General features: G+C 39.6%; 1 pseudogene across 1 annotated transcript; it reads left to right on the top strand.

Annotated features, from left to right (window-relative positions):
• Nucleotides 1-1,770: 1,770 nt before the first annotated feature.
• On the top strand, nt 1,771-10,677 carry LOC308515517 (large ribosomal subunit protein eL27-like; annotated as a pseudogene). The gene is made up of 3 exons: nt 1,771-1,896; nt 9,137-9,286; nt 10,272-10,677. The product of its transcript is annotated as a large ribosomal subunit protein eL27-like (transcript).
• The last annotated feature ends 3,408 nt before the right edge of the window (nt 10,678-14,085 follow it).

Genomic DNA, 14,085 nt, shown 5'->3' with positions numbered 1-14,085 from the left:
CGTGGTCCCTTTATCAGGGCATAATATTTCTGACATGTACTTTAACTTTTAGAAATTTCTCAGTTTCCAAATACGAAGGATACAATATTTGCCTGCAGGTTTTCTAATTGCTACTTATTTCTCTGTGTTTTTTTTTAAAGTCTTCAGATCTTAAATAAAACTTTTGATAAATATACCTTACATTGAAGTTTAAACATTAATTATGATTATTCCTTTCCTCCTTTCAGGTGTACATTCTTAATATAGGAGACTATTATTGCTAATGGAATTTGTAAGGCTGGGCCTAATTTAGGATTCCTTGAGCCTGGTCAAGGAGTCAATGAAAATAATGTCTTCCTTAGAGCTTGTGACCTGTGACTGCCTTAAACAGCTGGAGATATATATATATATATATATATATATATATATACTGGGAATCACACATATTAATCCAGACAAAATTAGTCCTTCCAGTCACTGTTGAATTGTTTAATTCCTCTTCTTGATGGCCATTCACTTATCTCAGAAGTGCTACTGTCTAAGCTACTCTCTGTAGATTTATAGGTAATTCAAGAGAATAAGAAGCTCAGAAGCTGACACAAGCCTCATATATAAGTTCCCTAAATATGCTCATGATGTGAAACACAAGAAGCTCAGAGATATAAATTGAGAAAATGGGAACTTTTCAATTTGTATTATAATCTCTGTAAGAGTTTGTAAATTAGAACATACATTCTGAACTTGTCTCTGACACAGCTTGTTTGACCTTTAAATTGACTAATCCATTCAATAAAACCGAGTTTTATTGTTTGATGATTATGCTTTTCTAAATTGCTTGACTTAGTCAAATAACATTATATCTATTTACATGCAGACACTGCCCAACAAGTCTATAAATTAAGATAGTCAAACCCCTCTCCTATGCAAAAGTGTCTGTATTTGTCAGGTATCACCAGAGAAAAAAACAGAGCAAGCTATACATAGTATAAGAAATTCACTCAGACAGTGATGGAACCTGGCAAGTCTCAAGATCTGCAGGGCGAGCTCATGCGCCGGAGACCCAGGAGAGCCACTGGTGTAGTTCCAGTCTGCAGGCTGGAGGCTTGAGACCCTGGAAATGCTGATGTTTTAGCTTGAGTCTAAAGTAAAAAACATGTTCTTGTTCAAAGGCCATCAGCCGGGAAGAATATTGTTACTCACAGAAAGGTTAGCATTTTTGTTGTATTCAAGCCTTCAGCGATTGGAGGAGCCCACCCACATTGTGGAGAGCGAAGTGCTTTACCCAGTTTTCCTGTTTAAATGTTTAGTGCCATCCAAAAACACCTTCACATACATCCGGGATTAGGTGTGACCCATTAATTGTCTGGGCACTCTGTGGCCCAGCCGAGTTGACATATAAAAATTATTCAATACCGTGCACAAAGGGCAGAGTATTTTAAAGTGTTTGAAAAACACTACATTTTACCGATTATGGACCCAATCCCAATAGATTGTTCTGAGTATAATTCCCCACCCCCTTAGAACATCAAAATGCATGATAGAATTTAGTAGTTGACAATGAATGGCAAGATATTTGCTTTCTCATTCTACACGAATCTCAAAGACTAACACAGGCTTTGCTCTGCTTCATGAAGACCCAGAGGCTACAGCCAGTGATATTTCCTCATTTCTAATTCTTCCTAGTTTCTGTGTTCTTGATATGCATGGTAACTCTTTGCTGTTTAGATGTCTCTTGTGTCCCCTTGTGAAGGATGCCCTCAGCATATTCTTTGCAGCCACTGGGGAAGTCACATGGCTTCTGGCTGTGACTCCATCAGTTCACGCTGCTGGCTCATTGTCGCTGTGTTGGCATCTGAGGAGAGGACACCGTGGATCCTGGATCTAAATGCTGCAGAAACGATGATTAGACGGAGAAATGTCAGCGAGTCATTGTAGAAAAAGATTTTCCTGTAAGTAATAATGAGAAGTGTGTTGTTGAAGATTATAAACCCAACCACAGCATCAGACCCCAACCCTTTAAAGTGCACTTGAGAGTTTTCAAAAGCAGAGATGAGCTCAGTGGGATTCCTAGGTTATGCATTAAATTTTAAATGGATTTTTGCGGAGAAAAAAATACCATTTGGTTATTTTAAATAGTTTAGGTGCTAAGAAAAATACATTTTATTTGTAAATGCTTAAACTTTTGAATATTTTCAGTATATTTTTAACATATTTTATTTCTCTTAACCCTTGTTCATTAACTAATCTTCTTCCTTTATTTTAGAGCCTTAAAAAACCATATTCCCACAACCCCACCATCCAAACAGTTTATTTCTCTTTATGATTCCATTAAAAGTTATTTCTATAATGCATGGTCTGTATAACCGTACTAAAAAATAATTATATATATCTCTATATATCTATATCTATATCTATCTATCTATCTATCTATCTATCTATCTATCTATCTATACTAGGGGCCCGGTGCACGAAATTCGTGCACTGGGTGGGGGTGGGGGGGAGAGTGTCCCTCAGCCCAGCCTGCCCCCTCTCATATACTGGGAGCCCTCAGGTGTTGACCCCCATCACCCTCCGATCGCCTGATCGGCCCCTTGCCCAGGCCTGACGCCTCCGCCAGAGGTGTCAGGCTTGGACAGGGGACCCCCATCTCCCCCCGATCACTGGCTCTGGTCCCCGCCCAGGCCTGAGGCCTCTGGCCCAGGAATCATGCCTGGGCAGGGGACCCCCATCTCCCTCTGATCGCTTGCTCCACCCCCCGCCCAAGCCTGATGCCTCTGACCCAGGCTTCAGGCCTGGGCAAGGGGACCATCACATCCCCCCAATCCCCGGCTCCGCCCCCCACCCAGGCCTGATGCCTCAGCCAGAGGAGTTGACCCTCATCACCCTCCAATCACCAATCACCGGATCGGCCCCTTGACCAGGCCTGAGGCCTCCCGCAGAGGTGTCAGGCCTGGGCAGGGGACGCCCAGCTCCCCGCGGTTGCAGGCTCCGCCCCTGCCCAGGCCTAACGCCTCTGGCCTAGGCATCCGGCCCAGGCAGCGGGGACCCGCAGTGGCATCGGGGGGCGCCGCGATCGTGGGCTTCGCTTTAGGCCCAGGCAAGAGACCCCTAGCTCCTGGGACTGCCAGATTCGACCGTGCCCAGCCCCATCGATGGCTTCACCCCTACTTCCTGCTATCACTGGCCAGGGCGGCAAAGGCGCCTGATTCTCCGATCATGGCTCTTAGCTCCCCCCTGGGTTTCAGATCACTGTCAGTGGCAGGGGGCTTCTTCCTGCTTTCCCTTTCACCTCCCTGCATTGTGCCTACATATGCAAATTAGCCGCCATCTTGTTGGCAGTTAACTGCCAATCTTAGTTGGCAGTTAATTTGCATATAGCCCTGATTAGCCAATGAAAAAGGTATCGTCGTACGCCAATTACCATTTTTCTCTTTTATTAGTGTAGATATATATATATAATCTCAATTCTTTATCTGGTCTCATTGAAAGTGTTCCTTTTTCTTCCTTTGGGAAAAATTTTCTATTCCATTTTCAATCTTTATCCAATATCAGACATGATATGGTAAGACCAGTATGTGTGATAAGCAAGCAGTTTCTCAGTTTTTTCCATGACTTCAAGTAAATATTAGGTGATGAATTGACTGGTATAGAGGCAACCAGAGTACTTTGCAAGAAATGCACATTAGGTTTATGAGTGAAACAGTGATATTCTTATGAATATTATATACATGTATGTGTATACAAAATACATTTTAAAAACATACTTTTGTGGAAAATCTGTCATATGCTGTAGTACCTTTTGATTTGGCCTTTAGGATAGGCTAGTTTCATAAAAAAATTAAGTCTTTTAAAATAGTCTTTTGGAGGTCAGGGTTTGATTCCTGCTCAGGGCACATGCCTGGGTTGTGGGGTCCATCCCCAGTGGGGGTATCCAGGAGGCAACCAGTCCATGATTCTCTCTCATCATTGATGTTTCTCTCTTTCCTCCGCCTTTCCTCTCTCTAAAATATACAAAATAATCTTTTGAAAAGGATTATGGCGGACCCTGTATTCTATTTTTAAGACAGTGCCGTTAGCATGACAGTGATTAAACTCCCCAGGCCTGGTGATGTTGTATGCTTAGTGAAGATAGAGAAGTATGTTAATGCATCTAAATGAGCAAATGTATTTTAAATAAAGCAAATTTTGATTTTGGAACTGGGTGCCATAAGACGTCACTGAAGGTGAAAACATATGGCCATGACTGGCGTCTGGTTAAGGGCCCTGAAGTTTTAAAATCCTAATGCTTCCTGCATAAACTGAGCTCTGAGAGGGGAAATGAAGGAATTATCCTTTCTAGATGCCCTGGAGTACTGCACTATCAAGTGCATTATGGTGGTTTTATACCTCCTCCAGAGGATCATTAGTCTATTTCTCTACAACAATTTTTATGTTTTTTAATGTACATCAGTGTGGAAGGAATACCTAACTAACCTATTTATAAGAATCATAAAGATTGTTTTTCCTCTTAAAATCATGTTATAAAAACCAATCTTCCCACTGCTTTATTGCTGGATGTGTTTTCAAGATTTTTATTTTTTTATTTTTGTGAAACATTTATTTTCTCTTAAAAACACACACAGCCATTTTACTGGTCCTTTCTTATTAAAGGAAAAGAACCAAGGTTAAGAGTGTTTGAAAAGAGAGCAAATTCCTGAATTGGCTTCAGACATAGTGAAATTAACCCCAAATCTACTTGCAAAATCCAGTACCAACTACAATAGAAACAGGTCTTCCTATTCTTAACTGAAGACCAATCTCCATAGTTACAAAGTGAGGGAATTATTACTAAAAGTGTTTAAAAGTTCTAACTTGGCAGTAAGCCAATCATAAAAGACTAATTCTTATTACTAGTCTAATTCTGCCAAAAATGCTTGTTTTCTTCCCATAATATAAGCACATTGTGATAAATACACATACTGAAGAATTAGCTTTCTGATGTGAATTTTTGAGAGTTGCTGTGTTATCAAGTGATAGATAATGTGTGCATATATGTGCATCTGCCAGGATGGCCAAGCTCTTCTATAGTAACAAACGATCTCAAATTCTCAGTGGCTAAATACATCAAAATTTATTTCTTCCCTAATGCAGGGCTACAGGGAACTCTGTTCATTGTAGTCACTCAGCAATCCAGGTTACGGTGATTCTATCTCGACCATGTTTCCACTCCCATTGTGGTAGGAGGAAGGGATTGCAGTGAATCTAACACTAGCTATCACATCTTGTGCCTGAAAGTGATGTATTCTCCTTCCTCACGTTTCACTGGACAGGGCAAGTAATAAGATTATGTCTAACCTCAAAGGGACCAGAAGAACAAGAAATATGGTGAACAGGACTAATGACCCTGGTAGCATAATATCTTTCTATGTGTATGTATGAGCATGAATCTGTGATAGAAAATAAGATGGCTTAGGTAAAATGGAGCTAGCGTTATGACAAAAGCAAGCTGCGGATAAATTCCATGGGTTGTAGAGTTTACACATTTTAGAACAGTTTTAGATTTACAGAAACATTGGGAAGCTATTACAGTGTTCTTATATAGCCCATACCCAGTTTCCCCTATTATTACATTTTAGATTGACATGGTAATTAGTGATTGAATATTAATACATTATTAACTATATTCAGATTTCCTTAGATTTTGCCTACTGTCCTTTTTATGTTTCAGAATTCCATCCCGGATGCCACATTACAATCAGTCACGATGTCTCCTTAGGCTCCTCTTGGCTGTGGCAATTTCTCACATTTTCCTTGTTTTGATGACCTGGACAGTTTTAAGGAGTACTGATCAGATATTTTGCAAAATGCTCCTCAATAGGATTTTTGTCAGATATTTTCTAATGTTTGGATTGGGGTTATGGGCTTTTGGGAGGAAGACTACAGAGGTAAAGGGCCATTTCATCATGTGATATGAAGGGTTTGTGCTATCAACATGATTAACACTGTTACTGTTGCCCTTGATCACCTGGCTCGGGTACTGTTTACAAGCTTTTACACTGAAAAGCCGCCTTTTTACCCTTCCACACTGTACCTTTGGATGGAAGTCACTATGATCGATCCACACTCACAGAGTGGGAAGCTCCGCTCCATTCTCTTGACGGTGGTGTAGCTACACAAATTATTTGGAATTCTTCTACATGGAGATTTGTGTCTTCTCCCACATTTATTTGTTTGTTTACTTATTTATTTAATCATTTTTACATTATTATGGACCCGTGGATATTTATTTTAGACTTTCTGTTATAATCCAATGTTACTTTTTTAATTAAAAAAATTATAGTTGACCATTTAATAACACAAGTTTGAAGTTCACAGGTCAACCTATGTGCAGATTTAGAAAATCAACTGCATTTTCACATTCCCAACTGCAGTTCCCAACTGCCAATTCCCAACTGTGGGTGAAAATGCTGTTTTCTAACTTTGTAAAGTACATGATTGTCCAACCACTATGCTGTACACTGAAACGAATACAAAATAATATTGAGTGTAATCTGTAATTGAAAAATAAAATGCTGTTTTCTATTGGGGTTGGTTGAATCTGTGGATAAAGAATCACCTACGTGCTGACGGTTGAGTTAAAAGTTATAGGTGCATTTTCTGCTGTGCGGGGCTCCATGCCCCTAACCCCAGTGTTGCTCAAGGGTCAAATATATTTCTGCTCTTTGTTTTACTGCTGCCTCTTTCCTGGTCCTGTTGAACCGTATCATCTGGGGAAGTAAAACTTAGAGCAGCTGCAGCTCCTTGCAAACAATGATGTGATTTGCTCAGCTGGAGGATGAGGCCCGGTTTTCAGGAGGATGGTTAAGACCTGGCTCTTTTTTTTCCTTCCTTCCTTCCTTCCTTCCTTCCTTCCTTCCTTCCTTCCTTCCTTCCTTCCTTCCTTCCTTCCTTCCTCTCTCTCTCTCTCTCTCTCTCTCTCTCTCTCTCTCTCTCTCTCTCTTTCAGCTATTTAAAAGTTTTGTTGTTGTTCCTCCAATTGCTCTATCATTGACACTGAAAGCTCCGGTGTCCCCTATCATCAATTTTAAAAAAACATTTCCTTACTTTCAGGATGATTGTAGAGATAAATTTTTAGAAAGGTGAGTTAGCAGTCCAAATTTTCCATCTGCTAAAATAACTTGCATACTGGCAATTATCATATTTTGCTGCCTGTCCCCAAAAGGGAAAAGATGAGCAGAGCAGAAAGAGCTAGATTGCTGGAGTGGCTGTTTCTGTCCTATAGAGACTACGTTCTAGCAGTGATATCTGTAGGGATAACAACCAAATGGGGCTCTTCCACGGTCTAGAATGTTTCCAGGAAAAGGGACCCTAACCTATATTAAGTCATTGAGTGAATTGATTACTTTTTTTCTAATTAGTCTGGAGTGATATATTTTTTCTTACTTTAGCTTCTGTATAGGGTGCATCAGAAATTCACTATATTGTGCATAATGATGACAATACTTTTTATATTTGCTCTGGAGGGCTAAAGCATTCTAAAAATCATTCCACCATCCTTTGTCATATAATACTAGTAGAGCGCAATCTCTTGCTCTTTTTGTTACAAAGAAACTAATTGCTAAAGCTGTGCATATAAATGAAAGACTCTTTATCAAGTATGTACTTCAATTGTTATTTGGTCTTGTTGCCATAGCATGGCTGCCATTGTCAGCTTGGGTCATAAAGCCTTTGGCTAACTGGTAGACAGTAATCACCATCAATCTGAGCTGGGTGTTTTAATTGTCAGTTCAGGCCTGGAGAGCTCCAACTTGCTCTCCATCTGCCAGCAGGTCTCCTTAGGCAAGGGGATATTGCTGCTATTGGAATACATAATTTCTCATGCAAAAATATTAGAAGGGGCATGAGATAAAGTGATGTTTATTTGAACTAAAAGATGGGATATTGAATGGAAACAGTGAGGAATGGTGGGAAAGAGTTTACAGGCAAAAATAGTTCAGAACTACTTCACGCTGGAGAGTGCTCTTGGAATTGGATGAGAAGAGACAAGAGTTAGGAATAGACTCTTAGGCGGGCAAACAAACGTTTCTGGAGCGATTGATTCCTCCATTCGTGCTATAGAAAAGTGCAGGGAATGTGACAGAACGGCACTGTCATTAGGTTTCTTCCATAGCTGAATCCCACATCATTAAGGGCCTTGGGACTAGAACAGCATTTAAAATTGGTTGCTAAATTGTGCTCACAGCCAACACAGGGAACAAAGGTTTTGGGCAAATGTGTTCTCGGCGGCATATGTTGCCTTATAAGAGGGTTGATGTTTTCCACACTTGATAAAAATTCTCTGTGACCACCTGTGCCATATGCCATTACCAATCCCCTCAGTTCTAGGACCCCTTCAGCCAGTACAAAAGATCTCTTTACTACCATTAAAATTCAAAAGACTTGAAAAGCCTCCAGGAGGCACTGTAGAGAATGTGCCGTTAGAATTAAATACCTTTTAGTTGAGGAGAATCAGGTTCACACTGGTCTCTGAACTTGGAAATCTTAGCATTTTCCCCCTGGGAGATTGGGGTGTTGAAATCAGATTGCTGAAGCTGTGTTACATGAATGAGAGCTTAAAAAAAGATTAAAGTAGTTTAAGGCAAAGTTCAGATATCTCTTTACTATCTTCCTGAGCACATTGACACAAAGGATTAAATGCAGTTTAACAGAAAAGTAGAAAAATGATTTTAATAGAATATGGTCAGAATTTAGAAACTCAAGGATTGTTATCTGTATTCCTAAAAGCAGAATATCCTAAAATAAAATTGAGAAGTCATTGAAGTTGTGTTTGTCTATAATGACTTTCAGAAAAATCCCTATTCATTTTGACCTGAGAGGAGTTAAGGGAAAAAAAACAAAAACTCCCCTAGGAATGAGTATTTTATTTCATTTTCTTCCTGACTCACAATCACAGCTGTTATATTAACATCTACCGATGGGCTGACATTGTTAAAAACTCTGAGCTGTACTCAAAGTATCATTTATAGTAAAAACACTCTATCAAAGAAATAATCCTGATACTAGTATACTGGGTTGAAAAAAAATAAAATAAAACCAGTGAAGTTAAAACCTTTAATACCTTATATTTGTATAATCAAGAATGTAAATAAATTTGCTTTGCTCATACTTACTTTTAAAGATTAAATTAAGAGCAAATGACACTTTAGGACATTGTACTTTGACACTACTTGGTAAAGGGGAAAACGCCCTCCAAGTGCCTAACTTGAAGAACTCCATGCGATTCGGAGAAACGTACTGTTTGAATACTTCAACTTATAGTGTCTTTTCAGTACTCAATTAGCATAATTTGACACAATTATAGGTATAAACATTTTATAGGCACTTGGTAGCAGGAGTGTCAAAAAAGTGTTGATCTCCATCCACTTATACTGGCAACACTCACCTCGTTCTAGCACGACACTTGAATGAGCAGTGAAATGTGTTCCCTACTATTAATAAAATGCAAAGCATACTTCATCTTGACACCATATCACAAGTTTGACACTGCGGTTCCTCTCTGTGGGCTTTTGAGTCATGGAGACATCCCCTTGCTACATCCCTATCTCAACTAGATGATAATTTGACGCAGACTATTTCAATACATGCCAATATGTATCTCTCCCCTGCAACATGGAGGCATATCCACAGAGAAAGAAGGTATAACTGACAGGTCAATATCATTTTTTGAGGTGGTACCTTAGTGGTTTTAAAAAAAACCCACTTAAGTATGACTTACTTGTACCCATTCTTTTCTCATGCTTTATCAATAAGACTTTTGTGAATATAAATGGAACAGAACAAAGAAATTATTTTTAAATGTCCTAGTAAAATTTTATTTGTAATGAATTACTTAAAAAATTTCAATCATGGAAGAGGTAATTTAAGCATATGTAAATCATTTCCAAATCAAATAGCATGGAGATGTATTGAAATCAGCAGCTTCATAAAGGATTTGATTTGATTTGTTGTTTTCTAAACAGCCAGACCTCTCTATGTGTGTGTATTACCTAAATGTTTGAAGATGAAAATGAATGAATGATAAGTACAAGATCTATGAGAGGAAGAAGCTCAATTAAAAGAAAAAAGAGGGTAAAAATCCTGAGATGTGATATTTCTTCAGCCTTATTTTCCCTCATTGATAATCATTTCAGTTTTCCCAAAATGGAGATAAAGCCCATTTGACTTGGTACCATTTTACCTGTGATTTAACAGCTCTTATGAAAATTTATGTCTAATAAAAATAATCTGATTCTGTTCTTTCCTTTCAGCTCTAGGCCAAGTGGCTGCCTTCAAAATCCAGGAAGATGGTGCTGGTCCTGGCCGGATGCTACACTGGACGCATAGCCATCATCATGAAGGACATTGAGGATGGCACCTCAGATCATCCCTATAGCCATGCTCTGGTGGCTGGAATTGATCACAATCCCCGAAAAGTGACAGCTGCCATGGGCAAGAAGAAAATTGCCAAGAGGTCAAAGATTAAGTCTTTTGTGAAAGTTTATAACTACAATCACCTCATGCCCACAAGGTACTCTGTGGATATATCCCCTTGGACAAAACTGTCATCAACAAGGACATGTTCAGAGTCCCTGCTCTAAAACGCAAGGCTGATGGGAGGCCAAGGTCAAGTTTGAAGAGAAGTACAAGACCAGCAAGTTCTTCCAGAAGCTGTGGTTTTAGACCTGTTTTGTTTCAGTCATTAAAATAAAAATAAAAAATCTGATTAATCTTAATAATATTGAAAATAGAAAACAAACTCCATATCAGTTAATATAAGTAATTCTACTTTTTAAATGGTTGTTTTGATATATGTAATTATTTTTAGAAATTGATTTTTAGAGATGTTCTTTTAAATCTCTATAAAATCAAATGTTTTAGAACTAGTGTATTTTAAAACACTTTAAATTTACATTACTCCGTTTGAATGAAAGCATTACATTGGGATTGTTTTTAATTAGTACCTCCAAAAGTAAGAGGGGTACTCTCATCAGTTTGGCTCAATGGATAGAGCATCGGCCTGCAGACTGAAGGGTTCCGGGTTTGATTCCAGTCAAGAGCTGAACCTTGGTTCCAGGCTCGATCCCCAGTAGGGGTTGTGCAGGAGGCAGCTGATCGATGTTTCTCTCTCATAGATATTTCTAGCTCTCTATCCCACTCCCTTCCTCTTTGTAAAAATCAATAAAATATATTTAAAAAAATAAATAAAAGTAAGAGGAGTGAAATAATATCAATATTATTTCCTCTTATCAATATAGTAATGCACAGTTTTTGAAGTATTAAGACATACTAATATCAGTTGATATTCATGGTAACACAAGTAGGGAGAAGTTCTCAGAGTAAGGGAAAAAATTTTTCAATAATTAGAAACTGAAATATGCCCTTGAAATTCTGACCTTATTATTGAATGATATTACATATTTTATGTACCTCCTAAGGTCAGAACCATTATCACCCCCATTTTACAAATGAAAAAGTGAGGCTGAGTAGTTGGGTAATTTGATCAAGCTCAGGAGGTGGTGTCAGAGTTTGAATTTGAACCCAAGTCTCTTTGATAACAGAGTTCAAGATTTTAACTTCTACTCCAACTTGTTTCTTTTGAGAGCAGCTCACCCAACCCTTTTAAAAAAGTCTATATTTTTATAGCAGTTTTAGATTTACAATAAAATTGAAAGAAAGGTACAGCGATTTCCCTGTGCAATTACATATTCAGAGCCTCCCCCATTATCAACATCACTCACAAGAATTTTGTACCAAGAATGAACCTACATTGGCTCATCATAATCACCCAATGTTCACACTTTACCTTAGGATTCACTCTTGGACTTGTGCATTCTGTGGGTTTGGGAAAATATATAATGACATTTTTCCATTATTATAACACTAGAGGCCCTGTGCACGAAAATTTGTGCACTTGGTGGGAATGGGGTTTCAGCCTGACCTGTGCCCTCTCGCAGTCTGGGAGCCCTCAGGGGATGTCCAACTGACTGCTTAGGCCCTCTCTCCATGGGGAGCGGGCTTTAGCTGCAGTCTGGCCTCCCTCTGTGGGAGGCAACTGGCAGGCTGATCAGGGGATGGCGCCAGCTGGTGAGTGGCCAGTCCCACCCCCCATTGCCCAGCCACTGCTGCCACCGGTGGCCTCCCTCTGCAGGAGGTGACTGGGCGGGCGGATCAGGGGATGGCAAGGCCGGCAAGTGGCTGGCCCTGCCCCCACCCCCCAATTGCCCCTTCACCATCATTGGTTTCCGCCGCCCCCTCTCCCCCATTGATGTCCCCTCTCTCAGCCTGCTGGCACATGCCTTGGCTGATCTGACACTGCCTGCTCGCTGGCCCTGCCCCCCGCTGACTGGTTGTATCACCATTCAGTCGATTTACATATTATGCTTTTATTATGTAGGATCATATAGAGTATTATCATTGCTCTAAAATTCCTCTGTACTTTGTTTATTCCTCCCCTCTCTCTACCTATGGCAACCATTGATTTTTAAACATTTCTTTAGAGTTTTGCGTTTTTCAGAGTGTCATATAGTTGGAACCATGTAGTATGTGTCCTTCTCAGATGGGCTTCTTTTAGTTAGCAATATGCATTGAAGTTTTCTCTATGTCTTTTTATGGTTTGAGAGCTCATTTATTTTTACTGCTGAATACTATTGTCTGAATGGACCACAGTTTATTCATTCATCTACTGAAGGACATCTTGGTTGCTTCCAAGTTTTGGCAATTATGATAATGCTGCTATAAACATACATGTGCAGGTTTTTTTGTGTGTGAACACAAGTGTTTAACATCTTTGGGTAAATATCAAGGACTATAATTACTGGATTTTAATAATATGCTTAGTTTTGCAAGAAACTGCCAAATTGTCTTCCTAACTGAGGATACCATTTTGCATTTCCACCAGTAATGAATGAGAGCTCCCGTTGCTCCACAATCTTGTCAGTATTTGGTGTTATCAGGGTTCTAGATTTTGGCCATTCTAATATGAACACAACTCTTTCTTTTTTTTTTTTAGATAAATAAACCGAGTCCCAAAAGGGCAAAGTGTTTGGGACCAAATTTCCCAGGCATTTAGTAGGAAAACTAGAGTTCAGGCCTTGATGTTAGATATTTGTTCTGAATTTCTGGGGCTACATTGTTCTCTTAATTATAAAACTCTATACATGGATCACTGCAAAGCAAATGTGCTTGATAATTTAATGGCAACTAGAGGTGATTTCTTACCTGTGCTTCATGAATGAGATATCTCAAAGATGACAGGACTATAGATTTATTGCCCCACTCAGATGGGATTTGAGCTTGCCCTGATCACTCAGCTGTGTGGATCAAACCATACTTTCTAAAAGCCATTCCCCCTTGATTAGCCATCCTTTACCTGCACTGATCAATGAACTTCTGGTTGTAAAGATAGGATTGGAAATGGTTTCTTTGATTTCTCTTGATGATTTCAAAGGCGTTAAAAGACACCACCCCTTTTGTGGGACTCGAGCTAAGGGTGTATATTATGATAGCCAGCCAAAGCGAATCCTGACCTTTCTTTGCTGTTTCTTGAATGAGATTTTGAAATTGACAGAGACAGAGTAGAAAGGATAGAATGAGGACAATATAGCTATGGCACACTTTTGGAAGAACTAGGGAGCTAATACTGAGGGAAGGATAGCATCAATGATCCTTTAAGAATAAAAGATAAGCCCTATCCAGTTTGGTTCAGTGGATAGCATGTTTGGCTGCAGACTGAAGGGTCCGGTCAAGGGCGCTCCATCCCCGGTCAGGTCAGGACACACTTGTGAGGCAACCAGTCTTTCTCACAGGGATGTTTCTCTCTTTTTGTCTTTCCCCTTCCCTTCCACTCTCTCTAAAAAAAATCAATGGAAAAAAATATCCTCAAGTGAGGATTAACAACAACAAAAAATAATCTATAATAATAAAAGCATAATATGCTAATTAGACCTGACAGCTGAACGACCTTTCAGATGTCATTCTGGACATCCTTCCAGACAAAGCCACGGTGGTGAGGGCCAAGGCAGAGGTGGTTCAGGGCGATCAGACAGGCAGGCAAGCAGTTCAGGGCGATTAGGCAGGCAGGCAGAGTGG

The sequence above is a fragment of the Myotis nattereri genome (assembly GCF_964212035.1).
Source record: "Myotis nattereri genome assembly, chromosome: 3".
Classification (NCBI taxonomy): domain Eukaryota; kingdom Metazoa; phylum Chordata; class Mammalia; order Chiroptera; family Vespertilionidae; genus Myotis; species Myotis nattereri.
The sequence above is the reverse complement of the archived record's forward strand: the minus strand, read 5'-3'. Positions and strand labels throughout refer to the sequence as shown.